This window comes from Hydra vulgaris, chromosome 10 (assembly GCF_038396675.1).
Source record: "Hydra vulgaris chromosome 10, alternate assembly HydraT2T_AEP".
Lineage (NCBI taxonomy): Eukaryota > Metazoa > Cnidaria > Hydrozoa > Anthoathecata > Hydridae > Hydra > Hydra vulgaris.
In genome coordinates this window covers 40,148,024-40,157,500 of record NC_088929.1, presented here as the reverse complement: position 1 = coordinate 40,157,500, position 9,477 = coordinate 40,148,024, and the positions used below count along the sequence as shown (strand labels likewise).

At 26.4% G+C, this 9,477-nt stretch overlaps 1 long non-coding RNA gene across 1 annotated transcript in view; it reads left to right on the top strand.

Moving 5' to 3' along the window:
* Positions 1-1,035, top strand: part of LOC136086597 (uncharacterized) — a 4,361-nt gene extending 3,326 nt beyond the window's left edge. The window contains exon 4 of the long non-coding RNA XR_010641455.1: positions 927-1,035. This is a non-coding gene — a long non-coding RNA (uncharacterized LOC136086597). The remainder of the gene's footprint in view (positions 1-926) is intronic.
* Positions 1,036-9,477: the final 8,442 nt, after the last annotated feature.

Sequence of the window (9,477 nt, the reverse complement as noted above, 5' to 3'; positions counted from 1 at the left end):
ATATATATTTATATATATATATATATATGTATATATATATGTATATATATATATATGTATATATATATATATATATATATATATATATATACGCAGTAAAATCCTGGTTATTCGAACCTCCAAGGGGTATAAGAATTTATTTCGAATAACCCGAAACTCGAATAACTGAATATGCTCTTTAAAATGACCTACTTTAAGTTTCTTTCAAATTTTAATAAAAGTAGAAAGTAAAAAAGTAAAAGACCCTTTGAATTTGGTGCTACTTCAGTTTTATCCTTGTAAAATAATAAATATTTTACAATTCATTGAAAGTATAGTCCATTTTTTATTTTTTTTTTGTTCCTTAAATGTGTTTTTTTATCTTTAAGGAGAGCAAAAATTGTTTCGAATAACCAAAATTTTGAACAACTGCAGGTTTGAATAACTGCATTTCTGCGTAACAGCATTTGCATGAGTTTGTTAAAGAAAGTTCACAGGAAATAAAAATTGCTTCGAATAGGCAGAAAATTTTAATAAGTGCCATTTCAAATAACCGGGAGTTTACTGCATAATAAATAAATAAATATGTATATATAAATATGTATATATATAAATTTACAATAATGTTTATAAACTCACATAAATAAGGTTAGGTGTCACTCATATAGTTAAAAACTAGTTAATGGAGTGATACCTGAACCTATAATTATGAATTATATATATAAATAAGTTATATATATATATATGTATATATATATATGTATATATATATATATATATATATATATATGTATATATATATATGTATATATATATATATATATATATATATATATATATATTTTTTTATTTTTTAAATTTAATAATAATTATACTAATTTAACATTATTTTTTTTTTACATTTGCTTTCAGACTACTAATGGTACAAGTTTTGTTTTTTGATTTAGATTCTGTATCTCAATGATATCCTGGTCTATCGATACTATATCCTGTTAATTGTATTTTTATATATTGTATAAATATATATGCAAACAATCGCACGCATAAATTTTAAAGAAAATATTTATATTTTTATATACATATCTATAAATTGTATATGTTAAGCTTTTTTATATTTATCATTGTACATTACTGTTTGTATTAAAAATTGATTTTGGAAATATTGCGAGGGCAGAGTTCAACTTACAATTTAGTTTTATTTGCCAATTCAATATATATTATAGTCACGTTTAATTACGTTTAATAATATTTTGCGATATTTTAAACAGCGCATTTAAGCGTTGATTCAACGTTATATTTCAAACTTTACTCGACGTTCTGAGTCACGTTAAATTGACGTTTTACTAACAACGTTACAAATCCTTGCAAAATAGACTGCTTTAACAGCGTTTATGCAACGCTTTTTAGGTAACGTTTTTTCAACGCTAAGTTGCGACGTTTATTCAACGCTTTTTATGTAACGCTTTTTCAACGTTTAGTTGCGACGCTTTTGTAACGTCATTTAGTAACGTTTTTTCAACGTTACGCAATAACGCTTAATTAACGTCTATTAAACAACGTTACATATCTTTGCAAAATCGATTACTTTGTCAACGTTTGCGCAACATCTTTTGCGACCGGTTTTCAACGTTGTCATGTTTGCTGGGTATATATATCAGTGGTTCTTAACCGGTGCTCCGCGAGGTAGTTGCAAGTGCTCCGCGAAAGTATGAAACTTAAAATTTAATGTTCACTCAATTATTACATTACACTGTAACGATTACAGTTTAGGTAAGAAGCTACAATAATTGGGTTTTATTACCTACCTACATTGAATGCGAAATTTTGAAAATAAAAATAAAAGTGCAGTTTACAGGAAACCAAATAATAATAAGGTTAGTTTGTATTTTATTCTAATCAAGAGAAAATAAAAGTACATTTACAATCATTTAATTAATACATATTGAGTTAAAGAAAAAACTAATTAAACTTAAGAAAGAACGAAATAAAACTTCTAGAAATTGTCGGCAATGATTACATTTTATTTAAGTTACCGTAAAAAAAATTATATTATATTAAGGCAGTTTTATTAATTTAAAATTCTATAAATAATTTTTTTTTAAACTAAATCAATGAATGATTTTACAAGCAACGAAGACTTTAAACAGCGTGTTTTTTTTACTTAAAATTTATTTTTTGAGCGAATGTTGTTTGCTTTGCAATCACAGATTTTAATAGTCATTATGACTATTAAAATCGGTGACTTCAAAGCGAAAAATATTCGCGCATTCGTTTAAGGTGGAAAACCCCTCAGAAATATGAAATTTTTAAAAAAAAAATTTATTTTCTTGTTTTGTGCAAAATTTATTAGAGGTTCACAATCTGAAAACCATTTTTGAAAATTCGCTATAGATCTTCATTAAAATAGATTTTATTGAACCCTAGTATTTTAAGCTTCCTTAACTTCCTTAAATAGTGCCGTTGCCATATCAACGGCACTATTTTTTACCTTAACTAAAAATTGTCCAAAATCCAATTTTTTCATATGAAGAATATATCTTATCAAGTGAATTGTATTTTCCATTGTTCAAAACAACTTTAGTATAAAAACAGTTACTGGAAAGCTCATAAATCTTCTACAATGACGAAGGCATGCAGAGTTAAACAAAGAACTAAAAATAATAAAAGGAAAAAAAATTTCAATGTAAAAAAAAAGTTAGTTGTAAATAATGTTGATATGGATGTAAATATGGAATCAAATATTGTAGATATGAACATAAATGTTACTACAAGTGTTGCAGATGTAAATATAAATATGGAGAAACCAGTTGATTTTAACTTTATTAATTCTAATGAAATATGTGCTAAAAAAATAAAAAAAATTTCGTCATCAAGACCAAAGTTATCTAGTAATATAGTTACTGGATACCGTTTTATAGATTTAGAAATACTAAATTCTGTAATTTCTACCCTTATATGTCCAGTATGTATGTCATCTAGGTTGTTTCTCTCTGAAAATGAAAACAAGAGAAAAGGTCTAGCGTCTTGTCTTTATGTTAACTGCTGTGTATGTGATTATTCAAGAGAATTTTACACCTCAACATTGAATATACAAAAAAGTTTTGATGTTAATACCAGGGCTGTATATGCTATGAGATCATGTGGTCAAGGCTATTCTGGATTCTCAAGATTTGTCTCATTAATGGACATGCCTAAACCAATGACTGCTAATAAATAAAATTGTTATAAAACTAACTAATGCAGTAAAATCTGTAGCTGAAGACACTATGATGGACGCTGCTCAAGAATTAAAAGACTTGAAGAGTAATCTTGTTTTAAATTCTATTCGTGACCATGTGCCCAATGTTGTTGATGTTGCAGTATCATGTGATGGCACTTGGCAGCGACGAGGCTATTCTTCAAACAATGGCGTTGTTTCTGTTATTTCGATGGAAACAGGCAAAGTAATAGATGTTGAAGCTATGAACAAGTTAAGTATACAATTTGTTTTTTTTTTCAGGTTTGCATATATGCATATATATTATATGCTTATATGCATATATATGTTTGTCTGTGTGTATATAAACGCCCACCTGATTTGATATATATGTATACACAATACATATATATATATATATATATATATATATATATATATATATATATATATATATATATATATATATATATATATATATATATATATATATATATATACATACATATATATATATATATATATATATATATATAATATATATATATATATATAAATACATATATATACATATATTTATATATATATATATATATACATATATATATATATATATATATATATATATATATATATATATATATATATACATATATATATATATATATATACATATATATATATATATATATGTATATATATATATATACATATATATATATATATATATATATATATATATATATATATATATATATACATATATATATATATATATATATATATATATATATATATATATATATATATATATATATATATATATATATATATATATATATATATATATATATATATATTATTACATACTATATTATATATATATATTACATATTATAAAAGATTGGTATTTTTTTAAATATTGAAATCTATTTGATGTTACATACTTCAGATTTTAATATGTTTTTCTCAAAATATAGGTATGTAAAGCATGTTTTCATAAAGAACATCTAAAGAAAGAAAACCCATTAGCCTATGAAAAATGGCATGATAAACATAAATGTGCTGTTAATTACCAAGGACTACCTGGTGGAATGGAGCCAGAGGGAGCCCGCAGAATATGGAGTAGATCGATTGAAAAACATAATCTAAGATATACTGATTTCTATGGTGATGGAGATAGCAAAGGTTATGATGCTGTAAAAAATGTTTATCAAGGTGTTCTTATAAATAAACTTGAATGTGTTGGCCATGTGCAAAAAAGAGTTGGAACACGTTTACGTAATTTAAAAAAAAAAGAAAAAGGTGTTGGTAGTCGTGGAAAATTGGCCGATACAACTATCGATTGTCTCCAAAATTATTATGGCATTGCAATTCGCCAAAACAAAAATAATTTAAATGCTATGAAATCTGCTGTAAGAGCTAGACTTTATCATGTTGCTTCATCAAAAAATGAAAATTTACATTTTCCTCACTGTCCAGAAGGTTCAGGTAGTTGGTGTCGGTATAATCGTGACAAAGCAAACCATACCTCAACATATAGACCTGGTCCTGGCTTACCAATATCTATTGTTTGGAAACTTAAGCCAATTTATGATGAATTAAGTAGTGATATTCTTTTAAAAAAACGTCTGCATGGCCTTACCCAAAATAACAATGAGTCTTTTAACATGACAATATGGGAGCGTATACCAAAAGGCCATTATGTCTCACTTACACATCTTCAATTTGGCACTTTTGATGCAGTTGCCCATTTTAACATTGGTAGACAAGCTAGTGTTTTAGTTTTAGAAAAAATGAATTTAAGACCTGGAAAGTATTTGTTAGAAGGATGTAGAAAAATTAATCAAAAGCGATTATACTTAGCCATACATAAAAACACAGAACGAGCAAAGAAACGCAGATAAGTAATTCGTGGTAAAAAGAAGTCGATATGACAAATTTATTGAAAAAGAGCAAAACCCATATCAAACTGGTGCATTTTAAGATTTAACTTTTTTTATTATATATAGATTTGCATATTTATTTACACTATTTTGAAATTTTTTATGTTAGCATTTTTAAAAGCTGTTTTTCTCAGATAAAGAGTTTTTAAGACGCCGGCCAGCATATCTAAATAACTAAAAGTGGTGTTAAGTTAAAATTTTAAGTATGAATTTGTTTGATTGTCTTCTGTGATTTAAACGTGACAGATTTTTTTAAAAATTAAATCCAGTCTTTAAATAGGTCAACAAATTCATAAAATTTGGTCAAATTTTTTACATGTACTTCGGTCCAATATATAAGCCGATTAAATATTATTATGAAAAATCTGCTTCGCTCATATCACAAAACTACCTTGTTAGAACAAGTATGCAAAAAAGATTTTGTTAAAATTGTGTACATCTTTAGATACGTTGGCCGGGGTCTTTCAATATTTTGATGTTTTTGGCACCTGCTACAGCTACCATTTTACCCCAAAAAAAAATTTTTTGTTTTTTTCAGTTAATTTTGTTATTTACTTTATGTATATGAAGTTAAATTTATAAAATGTCGATATTTACTCAAAAAAAAATTTTCAGGGGTTTTCCACCTTAATGTTTTAAATTAGTATGATAAAAACCGTATGTAATATGTATGATAAAAATCGTTACTAAACGGAATCTAAAACCGAGCTATGTAATTAAAAATAAAATTTGCTACAAACATCTTAAAAACTTGATTGGACATTGTCCGACCAAATTTAAATTTAATTAGACATTTTGTCCGGGACTTAATAAAAAATTAAAATAAGCTCTGTATTAATTCCCAAATCATTTTTGGTTTTTACAGTAATACCCCATAATGGACAAATTTCTTATCAAACGAAAAGCGAATGATTCGGAAGAACAAAACACTAAAAATGGACCGAATACAAGTGGAAGCGGTAGTAATGCTTTTGCTGCACGTATTGTGTCTGATACAAACGATAGGATTAAAAGAAAAAATATTAATCGACAGTATTCTGAAGAATGTTTAAGTTTTAGATTTACGTACATTTGTGAGGAAGAATATCACATTCCACATTGTATTGTATGTGGAGAAAAATTATCCAACAGCGCGATGGTTGCTAACAAGTTGGAACGTCACTTTTCTACAAATCACGCCAACCTTGGTACAAAAACTAAAGATTATTTCAAACGATTGTTAGATACGCAAACTAAACAAGTTAAATATTTTGAAAAAACTGTGAAAATTTCCGATAAGGCACAGTTAGCGTCATATAAGGTTGTTGAATCATGATTGCTGTTCTATTAAAACGACATACTATAGCAGATTCTTTAATTATACCAGCATGTTGTGAAATGGTTAAAATTATGTTTGGCGATGAAGCAACAAAGGAAATAATGAAAATTCCTCGTTCAAATGGTAGAATAAAAAATAGAATTAAAAATATGTCGGATGATAACGAGAAAACAATTGCCGATAAGCTTTCCAAAAGGCATTTTGCTCTGCAAATTGACGAGTCCACTGACATAAGTGGAAAAGCTTATATACTAGGGTTCGTTCGTTTCCTTCATGAAAACAAAATAGTGAACCAATTTCTATGCTGTCTTGAGCTTACCGAACGTTCGACAGGACAAGATGTCTTTGATTCTATTTCTTCCTATTTTGAACAATTCATGGGAGTTGTGTGTGGGAATTTGTACGGACGGTGCTCCATCAATGGTAAGCTCATTCAAAAGGTTTGTGACTCGAAGAAAAGAAACGCTCATTAAAAAGGTTTGTGACTCCAAGAAAAGAAACGCCAATATTATATCTACTCACTGTTTTTTGCATAGAGAATCTTTGGTGTCCAAAACATTACCAGTAGCATTAAAATCTGTGCTAGACAAAGTTGTATAAATGGTAAACTTCATAAAATGGAGACCTTTGAAAATACGCTTCTTTAAAAATCTTTGCATTTCTATGGAAGCCAAATATGAATCTTTGCTTTTGCATACTGAAGTAAGATGGTTATCCAGAAGAAAAGTGCTACGTTGTTTCTTAGAACTGAAGGGTGAATTGATGACCTTTTTGCAAAAGGAAAATATGAATGATTTTGTGAAATATCTTCAAAATGACATTTGGTGTGCTATATTGGTATATTTAGCCGATACTTTTGATTATTTAAATTGTGTTAATTCCAGCCTTCAAGGAAGAAAAGAAAATTTTTTAACATCGACCGACAAATTGACAGCCTTTCGGAAAAAAGTTATTTTTTGGAAAAATCGTGTGTTGGAGAAGAAGAAAGTAGATATCTTTCCTTCACTTAATAAAAACACTACCGACGAAATTATTTCAGTAGTAACGGAGCATTTAACTTTATTAAAAGAAAAGATTGAATTTTATTTTCTATCAATAAACGTAGAAACATATAACTGGATACGTAATCCCTTTGCCAAGGTTGATACATCCATGAAGGCACTTAAAATCTTGTTGCAATATTCAACATCATATTTGTGTGAACTCAGTTTCTCGATAGTTACCAACATAAAAACTAAAAAACGAACAACACTAATTCGGACGAAGAATTGAGGGTAGCTATTTCTAAAATTAGGCCTAATATCACTGAAATTTGTAAAAACCGTCAAGCTCAGGTTTCACATTAAATCTTTTTATTTTTCTGAATTAAATTTTGCTCAATGTTATTTTTTTACTTATTAAATTTATGTTTATTAACAATTTTTTTGTCATGTTATCGTTTTAAACAGTTATGTTATAATCTTTTATTTTCAATAAAAGTCGTACGTATGTGTATTTGTTTGTTTTTTTTTACTCCTTGATTTCAGTGCTCCCCAAATTTTTGTCATGATCAAAAGTGCTCCCCGACTTCAAAAAGATTAAGAACCACTGATATATATATATATATATATATATATATATATATATATATATATATATATATATATATATATATATATATATATATATATATATATATATATATATATATATATAGATAGATAGATAGATAGATAGATAGATAGATAGATAGATAGATAGATAGATAGATAGATAGATAGATAGATAGATATACATAATTTAGCATTAGCTCAGTCTAAAACTTAGACTAAGCTAATGCTGTAATAAAAACTGTGGCAATATAGTTTTTATTAAAATATTGTTTAGGTTTATCGTGCAAATATTGAATATTTTTTTGATAGCATTGTAAAAACAATAGCAATCATATATAATTATGAATTTTTTTCTCTGCATTAAAAGTTAAAAATATATATTCTTTATGATCTTTAAGACCTTTTCTGAAATTTATTAGTTAAGTTTTAGTTAGAAAATAAACATTTGCTTGTCAATTGTTTAGAATGCTGAAATAATTTCATATTACATATGTTTGTACCCCAATTAAAAAATAATTTAAAAAATTTTAAAAAGAAATAAAACAACAAGCAGTAATGATGTACAGTCAGTAAAATTAAAGCAAAACTAAAATAATTTGATTTTAGAAATGTTTGTACCCAGTTAAAAAAACAATTTAAAAAAACCAGTTACTGTTAGAAATAAAATATCAAACAATAATGATGTACAGTAATTAAAAATAAAAGCAAAACTGAATAGAAGTACAATAAAAGCAAAAGTAAATTTCAATTCAAAAAAAAAAATTATTTGTGAAAACCTCATAACAAAATAGATTTTATCTGGGGAAAAAATTAAAAAAGAACTTCAAAAAGCATTTATACTGTGAAGCCCCATTTTTTTTTTTAAGTTTTGATTTTAATACCCACTAATGTGGCTCCATTATCAATTATTGAAGGAATGAAACAACGAAATGTTAAAACGTATTGTGCTGATCAAATTATGACAGATAATAAAAAATTAATGAAATAAATAACTTTCTTGTTCAGATTTTGAACAGCTTAATTCCTTCAGGTATGTCTCCTTATTGTTTAAAATTGAAAGTTGGTTGTGTAACTATGTTACTCGGAATATTAGATCACAAACCTGGATTATGAAACAGCACTAGAATAAAAGGTTGCGCAGGTGTTTCTGATGGTAAATTTTTTATTGTTAAAGTTTTATTGGCATATTCAATGAAAATAAAAGGCAAGGTCAAACATTTGATTAAGTTAATGTATATTTAAAAAACCGTGTTTCTCAACACAGTTTTTTAGATATACTTTATATTGCATGTACAAGAACATTCAAGAAGCACTTAGTAGTCAGTTTTTTAAAATTGATAAACATTTAAGGTATGGTAGATGGAAAATGTTACACAACTAATGTAATATTTTCTAATATTCTTTAATTATAGTCTTCAGATTTTTAAATTTGATAGTCGATGGTTT